Raw genomic sequence first — 14,706 nt, 5'->3', positions numbered from 1 at the left:
CCTTTATCTCGAATCTGAGGTGTTTCAATATCTCCTTCTTGGGGACATTCATCCTCGAATGAGATTCAAGACATCATAAGGAGGGTAGGAACTTAATCTAACAGTCCATTATGAAAGCAATTACGCAGAGTGCACACATCCAAGGAGGAAACATCAACTCCAAGCTAAAGCATGTTCAAAACATCATATCATGAAGCCTATATGCTGCTAATACTCAAATGCACATTAACATGCAGAAATCCATCAAGTTAACTCATTTTCTCAAAATTTAAGCTTTTCATAAACATACATAAATGAGAAAATTATGGAAATATATAAGACACATGACACTTGATATACCGTTAGTTTACGGTATTTTTAATACATTTCACTTAAGAGTTGTGTGTGTCTAGGGCCATTTTGTATTAGAACTAATGTTTATTATGCTATATTTGCAGGAAACAGACTTGGACGAGGTCGAGAGAGAGACAACTGAGATTCTACAGAAGTGGCCACCCACAGAAGTGACCTACAGACCGTAGGTCTAGTCACGGTCCGTTGTTGGGTTGGCATGGAATGATCCTCAGGGAAATCTGACCAAGTGTGGAACTACGGAAGAGAGTGACGGATCGTAGGTTGACCCACGGGCCGTTCTGCATAACCGTCGATTGATTCAGAGATTTAGAGTTCCAGTACCTGAGGAAAAGTTCTAAGTGTGAAGCCATGAAAGGGGACCCACAGACCGTAGGTCGACCTATGGTCTGTCCTGCAGGTCCATCGTTTGTATCTGGAGGATTTAAGGTTCCAGCTTCTCAGAAAATGTCTAAGTATTGAGCCACGGAAGGGACTTACAGACAGTAGGTCAGTCCATGGTTTGTAGATCAGTCTTGTCGATCGAAGCCGCGTCCAGAAGTTTTATTTCATTATTTCATTTCCTTTTTGTTTAGGACATATTTTTCTATAAATAGGGTATGTAAACCTCATTTTTTGGGGGTTAGACATTGTTCTTAACTTTTAGTTCTTGATATTTTCTTGGGAATTAACTTGCAAACTATAGCAATTTGATTTCCTAATTTCGGTTTATAAAGATTCTTTCTTTGAATTTCAATTGGAGATTACAGGTTTCTTCTATTCAATACGTAAGTTCATGAATTCTTCTTCTACAAATATGAATTGTGTTCTTTCAAGCATGAGTATCTAAATCCACAACTAGAGTAGTGGGAACCATGAGGAATTAACAACGTATGAATAATAAATAAGTAATTCTTGACTAGTGTTGATGCATTTATTGGTACTTCTTTCACTTAGAAGTCTTTTTAACGAGTGCACGTGTTAGAACTCGCTTTGTTGCTACTTGCCGGACCAAGGAGGTAGTTAATAAGAAAAGAATTATCAATAGAGATTTAGTGTGATACTATCTAATAGTCTAATGTCAATTGGTGTGAGGATAAAAACTAAGTCATACATTGATGTGATGTCTAATCTGAGGTAAAGGTAAGGGTCAGTAAATTATACACACGTAGCCGGACTAGGGTGCGAGGTGAAATTTCCTATTTGGTGGACCAAGCACTTAGGGATACATAACTTACCACTTTGCATGTGATACACTAGGAAGGGATTGCTATTATTAGGATTACCAAGTTAATAGCTTATGTGTAACACATACACCCTAGTTTCTCTCTCTCATTGATAACAACAAAAGTTCAAATCTTTCTCACTTATTACTTAACAATCAATCAGTTATTTGTTTCACAAACCCCTTCCTTTACTTACTTGTCTCAGAAATATGTTGACTAAACGAATATAATTGTAAGTTAAAATTAAGTCTAAACCATATTCCTCGTGGGATCGATCCCAACCTATAAGTTGGGTTCTTTACTTGATAACTATCGCTTATACTTCTTTAGGGAGCTGTAATTTGAGCGTATCAAATTTTGGCGCCGCTGCCGGGGAATAAGGCTTTTAGATTAAGTTTAACTACATTATTGAACTTTAGTCAATTATTTCCTAATTTTACTTTTATTTTTTGTTTTTGTTTTCTACAGGTTTCTACTCTAGTGTATGTCAAGTACACGGAGTTGAGGCGAGCCATTGACCACATACGATCAAGTGTTAAGCAGAACTTTAAGAAGGATGAATAATCAAAGGGTCCAAGTCAACCCAATCAGTGGGAATCTAGGTGATGGAGTTGAGTTGCAGCCTCATGTGGTTGTCAATGAGAATGCTCAGGTTCATGGTGATAATCTACTTGGAGATGCATTGAGGGTGCAAAATCCGCCAGAACCAAGGCTACAACATAACTACAGGGTCAAGTTTAATACTGTTGAATCTGAAGGACCCATTGTTCTCCCTCCACTACCTCCAGGACATACATTCATAATGACTAGCAGTTTGATGCAGATGCTTACAGCGATGGGTTTGTGTTTTTGGATGGCTTCAGAAGATCCACATGGCCACATGGCCAAGTTGAGGAGTGTTTGTAAGAGTTGTGTGGGGGTGACCAGAGTTGGATATGAACATCATAGGGTTGAGAGTCTTCCCTTTATCATTGACTGGTGATGCCGCTGTATGGTTTTCTGAGCTTTCGTACAACTCAATTCATACATGGGACCAATTGCACAAGGTGTTCATGGCCAAGTACTTTATGTTGTCAAAGAAGCTGAACCACAAATATAAATTCAACAATTTTGTGGCACTACCTGGAGAGTCTGTGAGTAGTTCGTGGAACAAGTTCACTGCATTCATTAGAAGAGTTCTAAACCACCGCATTGATGATGAGTCATTAAAGGAGTATTTCTACAGAGGTTAAGATGACAATGGTAAGGATGTGCTTGATACTATCGCTGGAGGATCATGTAGTGAGTGCACTTTTGAGGAGATCGATGAGAGACTAGAGAAGATTTCCCAAAACAATAAAGCATGGAGCACTCAAAAGTCTTACACTGGAAGAAGAACTTTGCAGTTCAAGTCGTACCTAGTCAATCTGCAGATGACATTCGTGAGGAGATGGCGCAGATAAGGACAAAACTTTGGTTAATGCAGTGAATTACTTGACTAGGACTCCACCACCACCGGAGGAGGAATGTTACTATGAGGAGGATGCTTACTTAGTGAATGATCAAACGGGGGGGTGGGGGGTGGGGGGTTCTGAGCCAACGCCCAAGGTTCCAATTTGGATAATTGGTGCCAAGGTCAAGGAAATCAAGGTCGGAACTATGGTAACTACAATCGAGAGGTTCAATATGTCCATGATGGGAACTACAATCGTGACAACAACTACAACCAAAACAACTATGGCAACAAGAACGATAGAGTTAGGCCTTATGTTTCTCCACAAAATTAGGAATCTGGCAATAGAAAAGTTGGGGGTAGTATGTCACGGATTGAGGATATGATGCATAAGATAAAGAAGAGGTTTGATTCGACTGATAGAATGTGAAGGAGATGCGGAATGACTTTTTTGGGATCGATCAAAAAGTTCATGCCTATGCAATGTCGATCAAGCAACTTGAACATCAAATGAATCAGTTGTCCACGACAGTCAACCCACGTCAGCCTGGCATACTTCCTAGCAACACCATCCAGAATTCGAAGAATGATGGGCATTGTATGGCAGTCACTACTTGAGGGGGTAAGCAGACCATTGATCCACCTCTGAGGTTGAGAAAGATGATGATGAGATGGAGGTTACTGGAGAGTCCAAGAATGCTACAGAGAATGAAGCGGAGATAACCCAAAAAGTTGTTCCCATGCCTAGACCTCCACCTCCATTCTCACAGAGGTTGGTAAAGAAGAATGAAGAAGGGAAACACTGCAGGTTTATTACTATGTTGAAACAGTTTTCCATCAATGTTCCGTTGATAGAAGCTTTGGAACAAATGCTTGGGTATGCAAAATTCATGAAAGATTTGGCAACGAAGAAGAGGGTCGTGAGCTTTGAAGATGATGATAGTATGCAACATTGTAGTGCTATTGCTACGAGGTCACTTATGTAGAAGAAGGAGGATCCTGGTGCCTTCACTATTCCATGTACCATCGGGTTGTTGCATTTTGTTAAGGCGTTGTGTGATTTGGGTGCTAGCATTAATTTGATGCCATTGTCTATTTACAAGAAGTTGGGTTTAGGGGATCCAAAGCCGACTGCGATGTGATTGCTCATGGTCGATAGAACTATGAAGAGGCCCATTGGTGTGCTCCAAGATGTACTTGTGAAAGTGGAGTCTTTTATATTTTCGGTGGATTTTTTGATACTTGATTGTGAGGTTGATTTTAGGGTCCCCATCATCCTTGGGAGACCATTTCTTACTACTGGTCGCGCCTTGGTCAAAATGGAGAAAGGGCATGTGAAGTTTCGATTGAATAGTGAAGAGGTAACTTTCAATATCTGTAGGTCCATGAAGCTACAGGAAAGTGATCTCAACTTAGTGTCAGTGGTGACTCATATTTTGGAGCAAGGTTCTGATGTGTCTATTGAAGAGTGGTTGGGTGTTGATACACTTGTAGCAGTAATGATGAATTTTAAGGGTAACGGTATTGAAGACTATGATGAGTTAGTTGCCTCACTTGATAGGTTGGAATTTCGTTCCAAACATAAGAGATTGTAGTTAGATATGAAGAATCGTGACTCTCCTCCCGCAAAATCGTCTGTTGAAAAGGCTCCAAAATTAGAGCTTAAAGCCCTACCATCACATTTGAGGTATGTATTCTTGAGGAGATATGGTACTTCACTAGTCATCATTGCGGCCGATTTAAATCCGGAACAAGTTGAGGCTTTGGTTTTTGTGTTGAAGAGGTTCAAGTGGGCTATTGGGTGGACTATTGCGGACATTATTAGGATTCCTCCTGGCATTTGTTCTCATAAAATCCAACTCATGCCAGATCACAAGCCTAGTATTAAGCACCAAAGGAGACTAAATCTGCCTATGCAAGAGGTAGTGAAAAAATAATCATCAAGTGGTTAGATGCTGGAGTTATTTATCCCATTGCAAATAGTAATTGGGTTTGTCTTGTTCAGTGTGTGCCCAAGAAAGGTGGGATTATTGTGGCACCTAATGCGAGAAACGAGCTTGTTCTGATGCGGCCCATGACTGGATGGAGAGTATGCATGGACTACCAGAAATTGAATGCTTGGACAGAAAAGGACCACTTCCCTATGCCATTCATGGATTAGATGTTGGACCGCCTTGCTAGTAAGGGATGGTATTGCTTTCTTGATGGTTATTCGGGCTATAATCAGATCTCCATAACTCCGGAAGACCAAGAGAAGACCACATTCACTTACCCTTATGGGACTTTCGCCTTCAAACGGATGCCATTTGGGTTGTGTAATGCTCTAGCGACCTTCCAGCGTTGCATGATGTCGATCTTTTTTTATATGGTGGAGGACACCATTAAGGTATTTATGGATGATTTCTCTGTGGTAGATGACTCATTTGATGGTTTTTTGGATCATTTGGCCGAGGTACTTAAACGGTGTGAAGAGTGCAATCTTCTGCTCAATTAGGAAAAGTGCCACTTCATGGTGAAAGAGGGGATCATTCTGGGTCATCAGATTTCTGAGAAGGGTATTGAGGTTGATAGAGTAAAAGTCGAGGTAATAGAAAAGCTTCCACCACCTATCTCTGTTAAAGGTGTTAGAAATTTTCTTAGGCATGCAGGCTTTTACAGGAGGTTTATCAAGGACTTCTCCAAAATTGCACACCCATTGTGCAAATTGCTCGAAAAGGAGTGTAGGTTTGATTTTAATGATGCTTGTCTGAGAGAATTTGGAGAGTTGAAGGAAAAGCTAGTTTCCGCACCTATCATTATTTCACTGGATTGGGGGCAACCGTTTGAAGTGATGTGTGATGTGAGTGGAGTGGCGCTTGGTATGGTATTGGGACAAAGGCGAGAGAAGATTGTTCATCCTATTTACTATGCCAGCAAAGCTCTAAATGTGGCTCAAAAGAACTATATAGTGACTGAATAGGAACCCCTTGCTGTGGTTTTAGCATTCGAGAAATTTTGATCCTACTTGCTTGGTACTAAGGTCATAGTGCATACTGACCATTCTTCATTAAGGTATTTGATGGCTAAGAAGGATGCAAAACCGAGGTTGATTAGATGGGTATTGTTGTTGCAAGATTTCGATTTTGAGGTGAAAGACAGCAAGGGGACAGAAAATCAAGTTGCCGATCATTTGTCTAGATTAGAGGAGGAAGCTATGCTTAATCTAGGAGATGGGGTTGAAATTAATGATGCTTTTCCAGATGAACAGTTATTAGCGGCTTCTCATGATCTTATTCCTTGGTTCGCAGACTTTGCTAACTACTTGGCAAGTGATCTGGTTCCATCAGATTTGTCTTTTCACCAAAGGAAAAAGTCCATGCATGATGTGAAGAAGTTCTTTAGGGATGAGCCTTACTTGTTCCATCTTTGTGTTGATTGGATTATTCGTCATTGTGTTCCTGAGGTTGAGATGATGAGTATACTAGAGGCGTGTCATTTTTCTCATGTTAGTGGGCATCATAGTGGTATTCGGACTATGCATAAGATTTTGCATTTGGGTATTACTGGCCTACCATCCACCAAGATGTTCATGATTTCGCCAAGTCTTGTGATCGTTGCCAAAGAGAAGGAGGAATTTCAAAGAGGCAAGAGCTACCTATGAATCCGATTTTGGTGATCGAGTTGTTTGATGTATGGGGCATTGATTTTATGGGTCCATTTGTAAGTTCACATGGGATGAAGTTTATTCTTGTTGCAGTTGATTATGTGTCGAAATGGGTGGAAGCAGTTGCGCTTTCAAACAATGAAGGTAAAAGTGTCACCACATTCCTGAAAAATAATATCTTCTCCAGATTTGGTACATCTAGGGCGATTATTAACGATGGAGGTTCCCACTTTTGTAATAAGTTGTTGAAAGTGTTGCTACAGAAATATGGGGTCCGTCACAATGTAGCCACTTCTTACCATCCGTAGTCTAGTGGGCAAGTTGAAGTGTCCAACAGAGAGATCAAGCAAATTCTTGCAAAGACTGTGAATGCAAATGGAACTGATTGGTCAAGGAAGCTTGATGATGCTCTATGGGCCTATTGCACCGCATTCAAGACTCCCATAGGTTTGTCCCTCTACCAACTTGTATATGGGAAGTCTTACCATTTGCTGGTAGAGCTAGAACATAAGGCTATGTGGGCGCTAAAGAAGTTGAATTTGGATTGGGGCGCCACATCGAATCAAAGAGTGAATGACATGAATGAGCTTGATGAGTTTCACCTAAAAGCTTATGAAAGTTCAACCATGTATAAGGAAAAGATGAAGAAGTATCACGATCAAAAGATTGAAAAGCGTGAATTTGTTGTGGGTGATCTGTTACTTGTATTCAATTCAAGGTTACGCTTGTTTCCTGGCAAGCTCAAGTCCAAGTGGACCGGGCAATTCATAGTCACTCAAGTGTTCCCACATGGAGCGGTCGAGCTCGAGAACAAGGAGGGAACAAGGTTCAAGGTGAACGGGCAAAGGATCAAGGTCTACATAGGGAAAGAAGAGAGTGTGCAAGAAGTGGTTGAGGCCTACTACCTTGATGAAGTCTGAGTAATCAAGGGGCTTGCATCGTGCCGCGATGTTAAATCAAATGCTGCTTGGGAGGTAACCCAAGATGTACAATCTAGCGAATCATAGGTTTTTCTTTTCGATTTAGGAGATTTCTTTATTTATTTGAATTTATGTAATCCTTTAGATAGGTGTTTTATTTTTGTATTAGTGTTGGCTAGATATAACATAGGGTCCATGTCTAAAAAGTGTCCAGAAAATGTAAAAAGAAAGGCTTAAGAGTTGCTACATGCGCATGGACAAACAACTGTATATATAGAAAATAGGCTATGCAGAGGTCTATGGACCCCATCGATGGTTCGTGGGTCCATCCACGAACCTTGAATGGTGTCCGTAGACCCCAGGTAAGTCCTCAAAAATTTCTAAGTGTAAGAGTCACCTACGGACCGGACCTCCTATCCGTAGTTCGACCCACGAACCGTAGACGGGGTTTCGTGGGTCCAAATTAGGATTTTTGGAGACCCGACTCGGACCCCCTTTTAATAAAATCCTTTCATTTCAAATACTCCCCACATTACCCAAATTCCCTCCTAACCGTTTCTAGCCCATCCAAATCCCAAAACTCCCTCATTAATCCCCCAAATCACTCTCATCTTCTATACATATCCTCCCATTCCCATAATTCTCTTCCTATCTCCAAAAAAATCACCCCATTTCCTCTTCATAAAGAGTTCTTGGTTCGGGTTCGGTGTCAAAGGCTTGTCAAAGGGTCTAAGGAGTCTATTGGATCACACAATCACCCACTTCCATTACTTGTAAGGTAAACGACTTCACATTAACACATAATTTTGTTGTTCATTATTGTTTTATGAAGTCACGAAGTGGATCTTGACCTTGGGTGGTAAAATGTTATGGGTAAACAATGATTTGAATACTAAAAAAACTATTCGGACGATAGAATGTGATTGTGTTGTCCATTTAATCGAATAACTCTTTGAATATGCTCTAAATAGAAGTTTCGACTTAGGGTTCCTAGTTTAGTGTGTTAAAAGGAAAAAATTACGAGTAATTGGAACCCTATGGATGACAAACTATCATAAATTGTGTTGAAATGCATGATTAGACTTAGGTTGATTGTTTGAATTGTTGAAAAATGGGTACAAGAATGAGGCAGTCTGATACCTGGTACAGACCTGACCCACGAGACCCCTTCCATGGACCGTAGGTCGGGTTCGTGGGTCTGTTCCACTTGAATTATTCACTAAGTGTGGAACCATGGAGGTGGACTACAGTCCGTCATTCCATCGACGGACCGTTCTGCACATCTGTGGTTCCATCAGGGACCCAACTTCTAGGCACTCTAACCTACAGAGGGGACCCACGGGACGTAGGTCCACCTACGGACCGTAGGTACCTACCGTAAGTAGTCACTGCTGCTACTATCTAATTTTTTTTAGTTTTTGTTTTGAGTCGTTTCTTGGTCTAAAAATTTTCCAAGTGTGTTATTGGTTTGTTTTAGTACTAACTAAGCCTCCACAGGTACTATGGCTCCCTAGAAAGCTTCGGTTTACGCCGCAAAGGGCAAGTCAAAATCAGTGTCACCAACTTTTCGGCTAATCGATGAAGATACTGATGCAGAGACTGACCCTGCATATTTCCCACCCACTACTAGGACATCCTCAACGGCACCACACACGACACAGAATTAAACTCGGTAGGTGATTTCTGACGTGGTCACTGCCTTCCAGTTTGATGAGGGGGATACACCGATCGGTTCACCAGCTGGCTCTAAGTCTGCTTTCGGCTTCGGCTCTGCATCCGGCTCCAGTTCGAATGGCGCCAACGCCTTATCCTTTGAGGCTAATAGTTCAAATGACATTCCAGTGCCTCCAAGTATAGATCCTGCACTAGTCCATGGGGAGCCCAACAGATGGTGCATGAGTGGCCAGTAGCAGATATACAGAGATGCACGCATGCTGACAGAGAAGGAGAGGATGGCTCGATTGGTTACCAAGGAGAGTTGGGTACTCACAGGCAGCCATCATACTATGCCCGACATCCATTCTCTCTTCCAAAGGCACAGGTGTGAGTGGATAGCCCATAGCCCAGGGTCCTTTAGCGAGGAGATTGTTAGGGAGTTTTACACTTCTTATGCAGCCACCCTCCGAGATTCCATTGACAGACGGGCCAAGCCCACCGCCCAGCCTCCACTCAAGGCTACACTAGTGCACAGGTTTTCAGTTGATATTTCTGAGACCACTATCCGGAGATTCCTCTACGGTCCGGGCCACACTCTGCCAATCAACACGGCCGAGTTCGACTATCGCTGGGACATTGTTCAGAGTGGGGCATTCCAGAGGAATGCAGATCAGATGGAGACTATATTGCGCTAGTTAGCCCGTCACCTTGCTATAGACGAAGAGCGCGCCGAGTGGGTGAGCACCCCGAGCTTGGGTATCAAGAAGGCTACTCTGACTTTTGTGGCCAAATTCTTTTAGTTGTTTGAGCGGAACCGGGTGTCTCTTACTCAGGCAGATAATGTACTCACATGGGACCGCGCGATTATGGTTGCAACCTTAGTTGCTGGGTTTGAGATGGACTTTGCCCACATGCTGATTGCGGAGATACATGAGAGGGCCTTCAAGGCTACCATCACCTTACCATTCCCATGTCTCATTTTTCAGCTATGCAAGGATGCTAGAGTATCGATTTGGTACTGTGACACGCTGGTTCAAGCGACCAAGACCCTTGAAATCGACCTGATTCGGGATGAGGCCAATGTAGTTGCACCGCGTAGAGAGCCACAGGTTGAGGTGTGACCATTGGGAGTGAACTTGGTAGTAGATGTGGAGCAGATGCAGGGTGAGGAGCCTGCCCCTCTAACCACTACTGAGGATGCCCCAGCTTCCCATTCTCCAGCCGCTAGTCAGGTCCCTAGCGCCTCCAGAGCCACTCACTCTTCAGGGTCTGCTACAGTGTCTCTTGCCCGTGTCCAGAAGCTAGAGGCCCAGATGGTTATACTATCATCATGTGAGGCCTTGGATTTAGCATGTGATTGAGGAGTCCGTGACTAGGATTGAGCAGCGGATGGAGCAGATGATGGACCGTAAGGTTTAGGCCGTTCACCAGCGCCTTGATGCATTTGAGTTGTGCTTCTTGGAGCGACCAACCCCCACCACAAATGTTTCTGCTTTTCGGAAGGAGTTAGCTAGTCTCCGGGCTGATCTTGACACCCTCCTAGCTCCACTAGAGGTTGAGCCTGAGTCATCCCCCACATCACCGGTTGATAATACGATATTGGATGTTTTATTTGGAGATGAGATGCCTCCGCCTGCTTCTTCCCGTCATGCAGGGAAGCGCCCCTTCTCCAATCGGGCATCTGATGATATTGAGGCTGGGAGAGTTAGCAAGAGGGAGTGCCAAGAGACTGAGGCGGCTCGGAAGGCATCCATCATTGATGAGGAGTTGCGGCAGTAGAGGATTAAGGAGATTGGTGTTGGTGCCTCTAGTAGTGTGAGAACTACTGATGGTGCGGTGAGAATTGATATTAGCACTACTAAGGGTGCTGAGATGGTTTATACGGGCACTACTGAGGGTGACCCGATTGTTGATCCAGCGGGCTCCAGGAAACCAGACCCACCCGCTTGTTGAGAGGTCTTCGGCGCTATGTGCCATAGGTTTGCTTCACCATATTCTTTATTCTTTACTTTTTGTGCATTGGGGACAATTGCACCATATTTTTTTGGGGGTGGGGTAAATGGATTGTGAGTGATAGGGTGAAGTCTGAGTAACCCAACTCATAATACTCTCTTGGGGTTTTCTTGCCTGTGTTCTTTTCCCCTAAGAGAATTTTTTTAATTTTTGTTGAACCGGCATGTGTTAGGATTGTATATATAGAAGAATGAGAAAGAATAAAGCATGATGGCATAATTAAGAAAGAAAAATGATAACCGTCCAAAAGTTGTGATATGTGCTAAAATTTGTAGGCTAGAATGAGTTGAATGTGTTGGCTCTTAGTATGACATGATAAAGAACCAATTTGATCTCATGACTTAAGCTAAAACTTGAACTAGGTAATCTAATAATCTGATAATGAAACAATGTGCCAAGAGTGTGTGAGAAAAGTTGAATGTTCAGACAGTTTGTGCCAATCTAGAACTTGCCCTGTTGGTCTTACTAAGATGATCTAGGCTAGAAGTTGGGAAGTGATCATAGGCTCTTGTTCAAATTAGTCCATATAAGCCTTAAAGTATCCAACCAAATGAAATCAATGTTCCCTTTGATCTAACTATTTGAGCCTAAAATTGACCATTTCTTTTGATTCACCTAACTCACCTTTCCTAAAATAAGCGTTTTGGCCCCAGTCCCTCCTTGGACATATGCACCTTGACTTAGGCCAAAAGCCTAAGTTGAGGGTGGCTAATTCAAAAAGTTACCTCAATCTTGGCCCTGGTCGACATCTGATATTGTGCACCTCAACTAATGGAATATCCATAAGTTAAGGGTGTCTATGAAAGAGGAAACAAAGGGTATGAAAAGAGTTTTGTGTTGAAAAGAGAAAAAAAGAAGAATAAGAGATAGAAGAGGATGTGACTTTGTGCGAAAGAATCAGAAAGTTGATAAATAAAAGAGCTGAAAAATAAACAAAACTAAAGTGAAAGAAAAAGAAGAAAGTGAAAAATAAGAGCCACAAAGTCAAAAGTCACATCCATGTTGAAAAGAGTCAAGGGAAAGAAAGTAAAAAGGAAGGATGTCAAAAATAGGTTGAAAAGAGGTAAAAAGCCAATGTAATGTCAAGGAGGGCAGAAAGTCACTAAAAAGTACCCAAATGTACCACACCTAACCCTGAGCCTATGTTAAAAGTTAAGAAAGTCCTATAGTGATCCTAGCAACTAGTTTGGAGAGTCTAAGCAGTGAAAATAAGAGCAAGCCTATGGTATTGAGCACTAACTATACTTGAAGTCACTTTTGAGCGTGAGATTTGAATGAATCCTAAAACTCAAAATTCTTATCTTCTGTGTGAAAAGGATTTCGTTTGAAGTGAGGGCACTAGTTACATTGTCAGAGAGTTGGTACCTTGGTGATTGTGAAAAAATGTATGTTGTGTATCCATTGGTCAATCTTTGTCATATCTTGATCCGCATGAGTTAGCTTGTTGAGTCTAAGAGAAAAAAATTGCAATAAAAAAGAGAGTCAAGATAAAAAGCCATGTGATTTCTTGAGTTTGAATGTCTGCTTCTATACAAGTGTCGTTTAGAGTCTTAGCGCATCGCTTGAGGACAAACAACGAATTTAAGTTGAGGATGTTCATATACCGTGAGTTTATGGTATTTCTACTACATTTCACTTAAGAGTTGTGTGTGTCTAGGGCCATTTTGTATTAGAACTAATGTTTATTGTTCTATATTTGCAGGAAATAGACTTGGATGAGGTCGAGAGAGAGACAACTGAGATTCTGCAGAAGTGGCCACCCATAGAAGTGACCTACAGACCGTAGGTCCAGTCACGATCCGTCGTTGGGCTGGCGTGGAATGAACCTCAGGGAAATATGACCAAGTGTGGAAATGTGGAAGAGAGTGATGGACCGTAGGTCGACCCATGGGCCGTCCTGCACAACCGTCTAGTGATTTAGAGATTTAGAGTTCCAGTACATGAGGAAAAGTTCTAAGTGTGGAGCCACGAAAGGGGACCCACAGACCGTAGGTCGACCTATGGTCCAACCTGCAGGTCCATCGTTTGTTCCTGGTAGATTGAAGGTTCCAGCTTCTGAGAAAATGTCTAAGTATTGAGCCACGGAAGGGACCTACAGACCGTAGGTCAGTCCAAGGTCTGTAGGTCAGTCTCGTCGATCGAAGCCGCGTCCAGAAGTTTTATTTCCTTATTTCGTTTCCTATTTGTTTAGGACATGTTTTTTCAATATATAGGGTATGTAAACCTCATTTTTGGGGGTTAGACATTGTTGTTAACTTTTAGTTCTTGATATTTTCTTGGGAATTAACATACAAACTTTAGCAATTTGATTTCCTAATTTCAGTTTATAAAGATTCTTGCTTTGAATTTCAATTGGAGATTACGGGTTTCTTCTACTCAATACATAAGTTCATGAATTCTTCTTCTACAAATATGAATTGTGCTCTTTCAAGCATGAGTAGCTAAATCCACAACTAGGGTTGTGGGAACCATGAGCAACTAATAACGTATGAATAATAAATAAGTAATTCTTGACTAATGTTGACGCATGTATTGGTAATTCTTTCGCTTAGAAGTCTTTTTAACGAGTGCATGCATTAGAACTCGCCTTGTTGCTACTTGCTTAACCAACGAGGTAGTTAATAAGAAAAGAATTATCAACATAGAATTAGAGTGATACTATCTAATAGTCTAATGTCAATTGGTGCAAGGGTGAAAACTAAGTCATACATTGATGTGATGTCTAATATGAGGTAAAGGTAAGGGTTAGTAAATTATACACACGTAGCCGGACCAAGGTGCGGGGTGAAATTTGCTATTTGGCGGACCAAGCACTTAGGGATACATAACTTACCACTTTGCATGTGATATACTATGAAGGGATTACTATTATTAGGATTACCAAGTTAATAGCTTATGGGGAATACATACACCCAAGTTTCTTTCTCTCATTGATAACAATAAAAGTTCGAATCTTGCTCACTTGTTACTTAACAATCAACCAGTTATTTGTTTCACAAATCCCCCACCCTTTACTTACTTGTCTCGGAAATATGTTGACCAAACGAATATAATCGTAAGTTGAAGTTAAGTCTAAACCATATTCCTCGTGGGATCGACCCCATCCTACAAGTTGGGTTCTTTACTTGATAGCGATCACTTATACTTCTTTAGGGAGATGTAATTCGAGCGTATCAACACTAGAAGAGTAAACCATGAGGAACTCAATACCGTAAGCTAGAGTAGGGATGGAGGGAAAGAGATGAGGATAACGGGACATCATATCGGCCTCGACCTCCTAGGTGGCACCTTCAACTAATTGATTTTTCCAAAGAACCTTTACAGAAGCAACTTCTTTATTTCTCAACATTTTAACTTGTCGGTCTAAGATCTCAATCGGAACTTCCTCATAAGAAAGATTCTCCTTAACTCCCAAACCTTCTAAGGGAATTATGGATGTCGGGTCTCCAACACATTTCTTCTACAAAGAGACATGGAAAATCGAAT

At 41.7% G+C, this 14,706-nt stretch overlaps 1 pseudogene; it reads left to right on the top strand.

Moving 5' to 3' along the window:
• The first annotated feature begins 2,608 nt into the window (after positions 1-2,608).
• Positions 2,609-13,298, top strand: LOC125869873 (uncharacterized; annotated as a pseudogene).
• The last annotated feature ends 1,408 nt before the right edge of the window (positions 13,299-14,706 follow it).

Source organism: Solanum stenotomum, chromosome 7, assembly GCF_019186545.1.
Source record: "Solanum stenotomum isolate F172 chromosome 7, ASM1918654v1, whole genome shotgun sequence".
Taxonomy (NCBI): Eukaryota; Viridiplantae; Streptophyta; class Magnoliopsida; order Solanales; family Solanaceae; genus Solanum; species Solanum stenotomum.
This window is presented reverse-complemented; position numbering and strand designations above follow the sequence as displayed.